The sequence below is a fragment of the Oxyura jamaicensis genome, chromosome 8, assembly GCF_011077185.1.
Source record: "Oxyura jamaicensis isolate SHBP4307 breed ruddy duck chromosome 8, BPBGC_Ojam_1.0, whole genome shotgun sequence".
NCBI lineage: Eukaryota > Metazoa > Chordata > Aves > Anseriformes > Anatidae > Oxyura > Oxyura jamaicensis.
This window is the reverse complement of record NC_048900.1, coordinates 7,990,644-8,001,547: the sequence shown is the minus strand read 5'-3', so window position 1 is coordinate 8,001,547 and position 10,904 is coordinate 7,990,644. Positions and strand designations below refer to the sequence as shown.

Sequence of the window (10,904 nt, the reverse complement as noted above, 5' to 3'; positions counted from 1 at the left end):
AGGAACAAAGAGGACAGTATATATATAGATATAGATATATATTGATAGAATCATAGAATATCCTGAGTTGGAAGGAGCCCACAAGGATTTTAGAGAAACTTTTAAGCAAATGAAAGAGGATCTATTTTACTTTTTTGGAAGCTTACTAATGAACTAAAGAACAGATGTATCTGGGAGACTCATCAACCCCCTGAGTAGCAATGATTTGAAACAGTTTGTCATATCTACTTGATCCTGATTAAAATAAGACAAATTAACAGCTTTCACCTCTCTTGATGGAGAACAGATAACTGTCATTCAGTGGCTCTCTCCATCATAGACTAATTCACTGTTTTTTTGAACCTCCCAAGTAGATAATTTCAGCAAAAGGATAAATGCAGCCCCTTTCTCTGGCACCATATTCTTCTCTACTGCAGGCAGCCCTGAGGACACTAACGGCCTTGATTACCCTGATCAGCCCCATGTGGGATCCCACCCCACCTGCTGCCCATGGCAGAGGCTCCATTTAAACTCAGGTGTGCAGCCCCCCATCTTTAGCAGGCTGTGCTGTAAGCCTGTCTCTTCCTTGTCTTGCTCTCTGCTGTTCATTGCTTGGGTCAGCCTTAGCTCTGACCTTTGACCGTGCTTTTGTCTGAAGACCCAGGCAATAGTTAGAGCTCACATAATGTTATTGTTTTTTAAAAACAGCTTATTTGTTTAAGGGTGAGACAAGGAGGTGTTGTAGAAGGTACAGGTTAGCTCAAAAGCAGTAGAGGTGTATTCTTAGGAGAAGATGGGTATAACCTGGACCTTCAATTGCACTATGGATTTTGTGAAGACAGACTTTGCTACCAGCCTCGAGTATCTGTGTCTCACTTAGACACCTGCAAGATAGCAGATGGGCTGCAGGAAGCCACGTGTAGCATGGGAGAGAGATTTATTTCAGATATCTGAATTTATTATTTTTTGGGGGGGAGAAATGTGAAATCATATATTTGATAGAACTAAAAGATTAGTCTCCATACATCATCCTTAGCAATAGAGTCTAAGTAATAGAAAGATTTGCTAATGTTTCATAGGAAAGCTACTCCTCGATCTGTGCTGAGCTAGCCCAAGTTTCAAGCCATTTAAGGGAAATATTTTGTATTAAACAATATTAGCCACATAAGTTATATTAAGTGAGTCTTTCTGTTGATGTAATATGATCTGAATTAGTGAACGGACTGAAAATAAGGTTGCTGTTATTTTATTCCTTAAGCAACATTGTCTAAGGTGTCCTAGGTTTAGATAGTCTCACAGATGCCTCTAAAAGGATCTGAAAAAGAAATTTATTGAGTTCAAAAGATGAGAAAGCGGTCTGTAAAATGCTTAATATTTTTAATGTTGAATGTAGTAGGATTGATGGATGCCTAACTCCCTTAAAGGCTAGTTATTTCATATGCTGATTTGGATGGCTCTTTTGAGAGAGTCTTCCCAAGAAAGAAATATGGAAAACTTACTGAGAAATCAAAGATGTGAGAAGAGAAGTATGCCAGGACATTCTAGCATATTTCTTTACAAGCACATGCTATGCTACTGCAGACAGAAAAATTCATGACTTTATAAATTATAATTACCTTTTATAATTCATTGGCACTTTTAGATTTCTCATCACCATCTAAGTATGGTGTCAGTAAGCAAAAAATCCCTCTCTTCCTATGTTGGCACCCTAGAGTTAGCATTTCAAATGTAGCTCTAACTTTCCTTTAAGGTCAGTAAAAATGTTTACTGCATTCATGTGATGAAGAGCTTCTTTATGTGACAGACTTTCAGGGAATCCTGTGATGTTCCTTCAATTTCTCAAGCAAAATAATTCAGTGTTGTGATGGTTTCATTGAAAGAATTGTAGGATTTTTTTTTTTTTTAATGGAAAAAGTTCCTCCCAGAAGATGAGTTTTCAGTGTATGCTTCTTAGGGTTGTTGTATGCATGCCAAAAAAAAAAAAAAAAGTTGTCAGAGAGGTGATTGATAAACTTAACCTAAAACAACTGATGTGAAGTAAGATAATGGAACTTAATAGCTGAGGGGGAAAACTGTTATTTCTTTGAGGCATGATAATTTTGAATTAGCTTTCTACTGTTCACTTGATTTTGTTAATGCAAATCCCTGTGCTTTCAGATAAGTGTAAGTAAGCTATCTCATCTCTGCCACAGCATAAAAGCATCCCTAGGGCCATATACTGTAGATAGCATGAAGGTGGTGAATCTGCAATCTAGATGACTACCTTTTGTCTTGTTCGTGTAATAATATTCCAGAAGGGCTGTCTGCCTGACTGTAAAGGGAGGAAGTTCACTTTTTCCTTTCTTTGTCTTTTGGAAGCTGAAAATGATTAATGCCCTTTAAGGAGAACTAAAAAAAACGCAGATACATGTTTTAATACTAAAAAGTTGTGTTTTCATAACAGCCAAGTTTAAATGGAAATTGCTGCAATTAATTTCTTTTCCCATCTATCATGACACTATTGGGACAATATTTACAAACATTTCAGGCAATGAATCACACTTAAGGAACCACCAGTCTATTGTGAAGATGTTAGTGTCTGCTGCTTACTGTAATCTCAGAAATTTTTATTGCATGTTATTCTGTGGGCCACAACTTGATAGCCATCAATGTAGGAGTTGTTTCAGGAGGAAAAAAATAATCAAGAAGTACCAACCTTTTCCCCAGTTAATCTAATTTTTCTGCTATATCTATTTATCCTTTTTCTTTTGAATATATTATCTGTTTTAAATATTTGGGCCACCTGAGTGTGGTGGTGCAGGTGCAGTGGCCTCCAGTGCTGCTATTCACAACACCTGGAGGACAGCAATCAGGTTCACACCTGAGATGGGGGGGAAAGTGGCACAACAGTTCCCCTACTTCATTACTCAAGCCTGGGCAGTTTAGCTCTAAGAAGCAGCAGCAAGGAGTGAAGTTGGTTTTTGAGAGCAAACTAACTAGCTGGGAACCTGGCATGCTGGACTGTCTGAGCTCTGCAGGTTCCCTCTTTTTCCTTACAACTCTTCTACCCTCTTCAGTTCAGGTTTTCATTTCTATATCAATTAAAAAACACATTTTGGTTTTGAATGACTTGCTTCTAGTTTTATTCGTAAGCCAGTAAAAGAAGAGTACAAATCTTCATCCTTCTTTGGAAGGACTGATATGAATAAATAGTAAGTTTTCTTATATTACAGTTTTTTTTATATTGATGTAACATGGTCCAATGGTTCTGTTTGTAGGGGGGGAAACAATTAAATATAGCCTGCATTGTTTTTTTATAAATTATTGAGGCATTTAATTGTTTAATTGCAACAGCTGTCTTATTACTGAGTAACTGTAGAAGAAGCTTTTGTTTGTCTTATAGACTTCTCGATTCCCAGGGTGACTTTTTTAGCTTAGGAATAAAATGTTAAGATATTGTTCATCTTACATGGCGTCTGTAATGCAGTCTGATCTCTGTACTATGCACATGTCAATGCATATTTTATGGAGTCTTGCCTTAAAACTAGACCCCCTTCTACTGTGAAGTGGATATCACACACTTTTTCTATGGATCATTAAATGCATTTCAAAAATCCCTTTTTCTGCACTAGTAATTCATTAAAAAAATATTCATATGATAGGTCTAACAATATAAAGGCTTTGTATTAAAACTATGTACTACGATGTTAGAAACTATCAACATACCTAAGAAATCTGATCTTCAACCAGAAATCTAATTAGTATTGCAAAGCAGAACTGATGTTTACTCAGATAGGCACACTTCTTTAACATAATTATCAGAAAATTTAACTCTTCTGTAGAGCCCAGCACTTGAACTTTTTTTTTGAAGACTTTTTTTTTTTCTCCAGGCATTTGTTATTGTTTGTAAGGCTCAGTATTGGTAGGAAGTACTATGAACGTAAGAACCTTTAGTACTATGGAAGTACTATGTATATAAGACATACTTTTAGATTCAATTATGTCTGAGTTGCTTAGAGTGTAATAAGTAGATGAAGAAGGAATGTTTTCTCTTCCATATTTCTTTCCTTCCGTTATCTAACAGCTCATGTTAGCCAGGTCTCTTCACAACAAATGCACATTTCAGAAAGCTGCTTGTGGCAGGATGCTAGTCAGGCAATGGGAATGCAAGACAAATAGTCTTATTTCTATTATTAGATAACATGATAATTCTTATTAGGATTGTGACTCTGGGGAGTACATTTCTGGCTTAATTAGGGATCTTGGGTAGGATCCTGTGGTGAACAGGTCTGGAGGGCTTGGGGGTGTGGGCAACTTTCAAGGACAGCTGCCTCAGAGCACAAGAAGGGTCCCTTGTAATGTGCAGATGATCAAGCCATGGTGGCAGAGAGCCAGCATTAAGAACAGGGCATTTCTGACTCAGCTCAAATAAAAAGGCAGTACACAGAAGAAGGAAGCAGTGGCTTCACCATATCCTCACCATATTTGGGAGGAATATGGTGACACTGCCTAAGTGTGCAGAGATCAGAGATGCAAAGGTCAAAGCTCACCTGGAGCTGAAACTAGCCAGGGGTGTGAAGATCCACAAGAAAGTCATTTTTATGTATGTTGGTGGCCAAGATAAATACGCGACCCTCAGCTTAATTGGACAGCAGTCTTGCAGACATGTATAGAGCAGTGAAGTGAATTAAAAAATATGTATCTTTTGTTATTTTAAATGTATTTATTTTTTAATTGTAGAACTGAAAAAATGAGTATTTCAAATTCTCTTAGCTAATCAGGGTTTTATAGGACTGACTCAAACAGTCTTTCAAGTTGATTCAGGATGATATTATTTTTCCCTTGGTTTGCTGCAGTTGTAGCCCACATAGCTGAACTCGGCACTGCCTCTGAGAAATCAGTGACAGTGTGTTTTAGCAGAATTGCTTTCATCTGAGTGCATCAGCTGCTCACAAGGCATGCTGTACAGTGAGCCATACTAAAAATTGAAGACATCTTGAGGAAAACAAGAAAAAAATGTTTCAGTCTACATGCATATAAACTAAATATATTTGTGCAGTTAATCATGCTTTCAAGACAAAAAGTGTGTTAAGTTGCAGTGCTATTAATTAAATTCTAATGTCAGCTACAGTTCCTACTAAAAGTACTTTTATTGTTTATATATATATAAACACACCATAAATTTGTGGTATTCTTCAAGACGTTGCACTGTTAAAATGATGATGATGCAACCCAGAAGTGTACCACTTTCAATTGCTTTATTGAACTAAAACTGAACAGTTTTTCAGCATCTTACAAAAACATCTGTTTTGAGTTATGTCCTTCTTGTTAATGAAGACCTAATCAAGAAAGTTTTTCTGGCTTTGTCTTTAGGGAATATTACAGAAGAATGAAGATTTTTGCCTTCCCCTATTTTCAGTGAAGTCAGGTTTTATTACATTCCTTTGGGTCATACAAGGAACTGCTGTGTCAAACGCTTTAAGACAACACTGTGGAAATTAATGCAGTAGGGTGACCTGGGTAAAAATTAAATATAGTTTTCAATAACTGCTTTCAACACTGAATAAAGAAGTAAATTAATTTTCTATACTCTTTTGGTGGCATAAAAGAAGGTGCATGGATTATTAATTAAACTTGGGTGAGATGTTTTCTTCAACTTGTGCCCTAGAAAAAGGCAGCTTTTTTATATTTGTAGGCTGAACTCTGAGGGGCTACGAGCAACTGCGTTTTTCACCTCATTAATCCAGCCTTGTTCCAGCAGTCGTTGCTCAGCTTATGTGTGTTGGTGGAAGGTGGTTTTCCAGTTGATGTCTGCCTGATGCAAGTGATGCAAGAGGACTGCATCAGGTGTGATTTGCAGCATACATTTTTAAGTGTTCAAATGTTTCCTGGATGCATTACAAAGCTGAAGGTTTGGTGTCTTGCTCGCTGTCCTAAAACCATGGATATCACAAAGCAGGACTACAATCAGGTGTGAGTGAGCAGATCCTTGTGTTTCCAGCTTAACACCTTTCTCTCCTTGTGTAATGCTATGGAACTGGATAAAGCAAACTGGAGTTGAGCCAGTGTTAAGCTCTACCTGACACAGCAGTTTCTCTGGCTTCCAACTGTAATTTAGAGCAGGCTTCAGGGAGGTTTTTTAATTATGCATAGTGTCTTTTTGGTGCTTGGCTGTCTAGGCTGGGGAGATTGAACTCTAGTCTAGGCTCCCTTTCCTATGGGCTCATTATGGTGGGTATTCTGATCCAGAAATAATTATTTATCAAGTCAGCATGAAATTCAAAGTTAGTCTCAAATGTGCATTTGTAGGGCGTAAGGTTACACAATGGCATCATAATTCTTCACAGTGACCTCTTCAAAACAGTCTCTGAAGTAGTATGAATGGGAAATATACTATAATAGTCTCATGTTTTTGCAAATAGTAGGGATAAGATTGTTTTTATCACTTTTTAACCTAAGATTTAAATCATTGTACGCCAGACCTATTATAATTTAAGCATGTAAGCAGAAAAAACTGTAAATTGCCCTACTGTAAATAACGTATGGTCTCAGGAGAAGCTTGCAAGGTCCAAGCAAGCTGTCTTCAGGTGGAAGTACTATGGAGTAGTAGCTAAGACTTAGTATGTGGCAAATAGTAAGGGTAAAAGTCTTCTTGAATTCAATTCAATTCTCATTCCTGTAAGGTTTTACTGCAATTTCCTATAATCAAGTGAAATTTTAAAAGTATTTTTGTCTTCATGATTTCTTACAAATTACAAAGTTCAAAATGTAGTGGAGAAAAGAGGCATCTTCAGGTCTCTGGACTAGCAACTCCACATCCCGTTGACATAGTGCCAGGCTGGTATGACTAAATGCTTGGAGAATGATACTAATGCAAAGACTATACCTAGGTATACACAGATTGCAGTAAACTGGGGGACTTTCAGTCTGTTCCAGTACATCTCACTACCTCTTTCTGGGTCTACACCTATTCAGGTGTGAATTTCTTGTGCATTTTGGGATCTTTGCTTATGAGTTCCAAACTGTTGATACAGGAGGAAATAGTGTGACTGTAGGATAAGTATGTTGAATCCGTCTCTTGCTTCACTCTATAATCTTCTAATGGGAGAGTACTGAGTTGAAAGGGGAGAGAAGGAAGGACTAGCTGGGCCACCCATAGAGTTAGAAATTACTAATATATTCATTCTTTCCAAGCACGAGTGCAGTTTTATAACTTTCTCACTTTGCATGGTACAGATCAGTCACACAGTATGGTACAGTCAACAAATGATTGCGGAGTGATTGCCAGGGACTGGGAAAAAAAAAAAAGAATATTTAATACATCTTGTTTCTGAGCTCTAGATGGAAATTCTGCAGAGATACTAGAGGAGCCTAAATAGATTTTATATCTGTTACTGATGTTTGTGAATACTGGAAAAGATGTTTGTCTTTATTGGATGCTTATCTGTAACAGACAGAACCTTTTTTTGAAGCCTGAAAAGAGGAAAAATAAAAATAAAAAAGAACCTTTAAGGTCATGATTAAATATTTAGTTTTTGAAAAGAATTTTTATATTTTTTTTCCCCTCAAGGGTGTTAGTTGAGTATCTGATAACTGCCAAAACAGAAGGTACGAAATGTGGAGATGCATGCTCTGTCTGGAAGGCTTCAAAAGGTATGTAACTGTGTGAACTTATTAATCTTCCTGACCTATTCGATAATATTGCTCTGAAGTATGTCAGTGCAAAAACTGACAGAGCTGTGAGGGAAGAACATTTTAATGTGTTGTCTTTTTATGAAACGCATTTGAAGAACATAGTGAAATGGTGTTATGTAGCTGATATAGAGATGTGCAGGAAAACAGTCACACTCTAAATTTTGCAGGGGAATAAGGAAGAAAAGGGTGCTCAAATATATATAGATATATATTAATTTAAATCTGAATTGTGGTCATTTGTTTTTTTTGATCAGAAAAAAATATTTAATCATCTAAGCTTCTAAGTCCAAATGGTGCTAGAAGTAAATAGGTGAGCAAACTTTTAAATATACCTGTATCTTTTTTCCATTTTTAATAATGTCCTGGGAATTATTGTCACCCTTTGAGGACTTTTCTGTCCCCTTGTCCCTGTCCCCTCCATTCCTCTCTTTTCTCCATGGAAATAGTAAATACTTTAACACGTGCAGGAAATTAGTTTAGAACACACAAAGAATTTTCCATGACAGTTTTTTATTATTCTAGTCATATTGATTTTAGTTTTACTATTAAGGCAGGTGTATAAACTTTCTACTGCCTCATATAATCCAGGAATTACAGAAGAATGCGTTTTGTACTTCAATTTGTAAATGTACTGGCCATGACTTTTTCTGCTTTATATTCAACACTAGTGTGAAATGTATCATTTGATATTTAGCATCCCTTTGCCATGTCTGTCATATCAGTAGAGTGATCCTTGAAGAGTAAAGGTGGGGGGAGCATTAGAAAAAGTAACCTTGGTTAAGCAACTGCTTCTTAGTTTAATAGCAATCAAAAGGTTGTTATACAAATGGAACTGTGCATGAAAGTCTGGATAATCAGAAGTATTTCATGATTTTATACAAAATAAAATCATTCCTGGTTTTGTACTTTCTTATAGAATGTTAAAAAATAATGCTAAATATGTGATGGCAAACAGAAGTATAAAATGATGGTGTGTATTCTTGGCATGGGACTTACCATATAAAAGTTAAGCCAAAGTTTTTTCAAAATTTGTTCTGTTGATATTGTAGACAAATAAAGGATGAAAAATTTTAAAGCAGTATAAAAAAAGTCTGTTTCCACTATGAACCACTGATGTTAGTGTGTGCTTACTTCTGGTGTTTCATAACAGTGCTATAACATTTAACTAGAAGGAACTTTCCCAGGATATTGACTTAAAATATATTTTCTTTATGATGTGTTCAATGACACCAGATATCTTTTTTTTTTTTTTTTTCCCACTTCTGCTTGGCACATTTTGCTGAGATGAAGAAGTTAAAGCTTTTGTTATCACCTCTTTCTGTATTGACATCCAGCTCACAGAACCATATGTTCTTAGCTGAGAGTCCTCAGCTCTCAAATTATCTTTACTGTAGGTCTAATTTTTACAGATGCTGAGTATTGGTCACTTCTATATGTCAGCTGTTTCCTGAAGTTAACTTCTTTTGTGGTCTGCTGCTTTCTACAACTATACTCAATCTCTTCAGCAGACTTCTTGCCAACATATTTTTTTTATGTCTCTTAACTTCATAAATTACATACCTCAGCGTAACTCAAATCTTCATTACCTGCGTTTTATACATTAGAGTAAGTTAAGTCTGTTCCAAACATTGCTTTCCTTGCTAGTAGGTAGACACTAGCACAAAATTGCACTCTTCATGCTTCCAATTTCATTGCTAATTATTGTTAAAAGAATCTGAGAAGATGCACAGCTTTGGGAGTTTGCTGTTATTGCTTTCATTTTATTTTAATGCAGTTTGATCCATGTTATTTGGTCGGTTCAGAATCCATTTATGTCACTACATTTCTTAGAGATTCGCTGGTTACTATGGTGCTCAGAGGTTAATTGAGTAATCATTAGATGCTGATGTATTGTCTGGTAAAAATGAATTAAAATTGATTGGGAATCCAAACACATTTTTTTTTGTCGTATGAAAGGATGCAGTGTGGTTCCTCTAATATAGACATCTATCCAGTGGCCATCTGGTCAGTATGTAATGTTCAGGATGCAGCAGTATTTCTCCATTTTGAAAAATAAGGCACAGATTGGAACTAACTAGAGGGTTTTTTTTGTTTGTTTTTTTGAACCTTTGTTCTGCAGAGCTACTTAGATTCGTGGCTGTGTGATCTCCATTTGTAGTTACTCTATCCTGATTTCCTGACAGTGTTTTTACATGATCTCTGAAGACTAGATTTAACTAGAAACAATGCTGTAGGTGGTAATATTTTTTTGTCCAACTTTGCTTTGAATTTAGATAATGCCACTTGGTTCCCTTTGGTTATTCCATGTTCTGTTTTCTGCTGTTTAAAAACATTAATTGTAGGAAAAACAAACTATAAACAAGCTTGATTAACTAGCTAGTGTTGTATGAGAAATCCCAAGAGGGCATGGAATGGTTGCTTTAACTTGGAATGATAGGAATGATGCTAAACCTCCTGTAGTGTGTGAGTGTGGTGGTTTTACTGTGCTAGGCAGTTGAACACCACAACCGCTCTCTCACTCCCCTTCCTCAGATGAGGAGGGGAAGAAGTAAAGGAAAGAACAAATCACGGGTTGAGAGTTCAGCAACATGGGTTGCTGATTTACTTTTGCCTGTGGGCTAGGAATAGCAGTAAGGTTATTTTGACTAGTAAATAGAAAAACCATGACAAGTTGCACAGTAAAACATTTTGCTTGTATTTTTTGGAGGTTGTTTAGCTGCATAACTCTGGAAGTTTCTTTGAATATTTCTTTCCATGCTTATGTCATCTCTGCCTGTGCTCTATGCTACTACATTTCATCTGCACAGTTTTCTCATTTATCTCTTCCCATTGTAAACCAGAGCTCTCAATCTATTTTGACAGAACGTGGTTGTAAGAATTACAAGAAATGACCCACACTGGACAAGTTTATCACAGTGATTTCTGAGTCAGAAGGACACTTGTTTTGATTCACCTGTTAAACCTTCTGTTTATGCATTGATTTATTTGTAGCAGGGAAAGCCAAATTATCCAAACTGAAATATTCGTTCCTATTTAAGCAAGGACTTGCAGGAATGCATTTTCCCATTCTTCAGCTGTAAGTTGGTGTACACTATTTCATTCTAGAGCTCCCAGATGCTTATTATAGGTTTATGCTTTAGTAAGCTATGAGTAATTTTGTTATGCAAAACAATTTATCATCTCGTGAGTGAGAGGAAGAGCTCAAAACTGAACAGTCAGCAACAAAGAAGTTAAAGGTTGGGATAAAAGAT

At 36.4% G+C, this 10,904-nt stretch overlaps 1 long non-coding RNA gene across 2 annotated transcripts in view; it reads left to right on the top strand.

The window, feature by feature from the left end:
* Positions 1 to 465: 465 nt before the first annotated feature.
* LOC118170615 overlaps positions 466 to 10,904 on the top strand; it is a 92,542-nt gene continuing 82,103 nt past the window's right edge. For both annotated transcript variants that reach the window (XR_004752802.1, XR_004752801.1), the window contains exons 1-2: positions 466 to 595; positions 7,529 to 7,611. This is a non-coding gene — a long non-coding RNA (uncharacterized LOC118170615). The remainder of the gene's footprint in view (positions 596 to 7,528; positions 7,612 to 10,904) is intronic.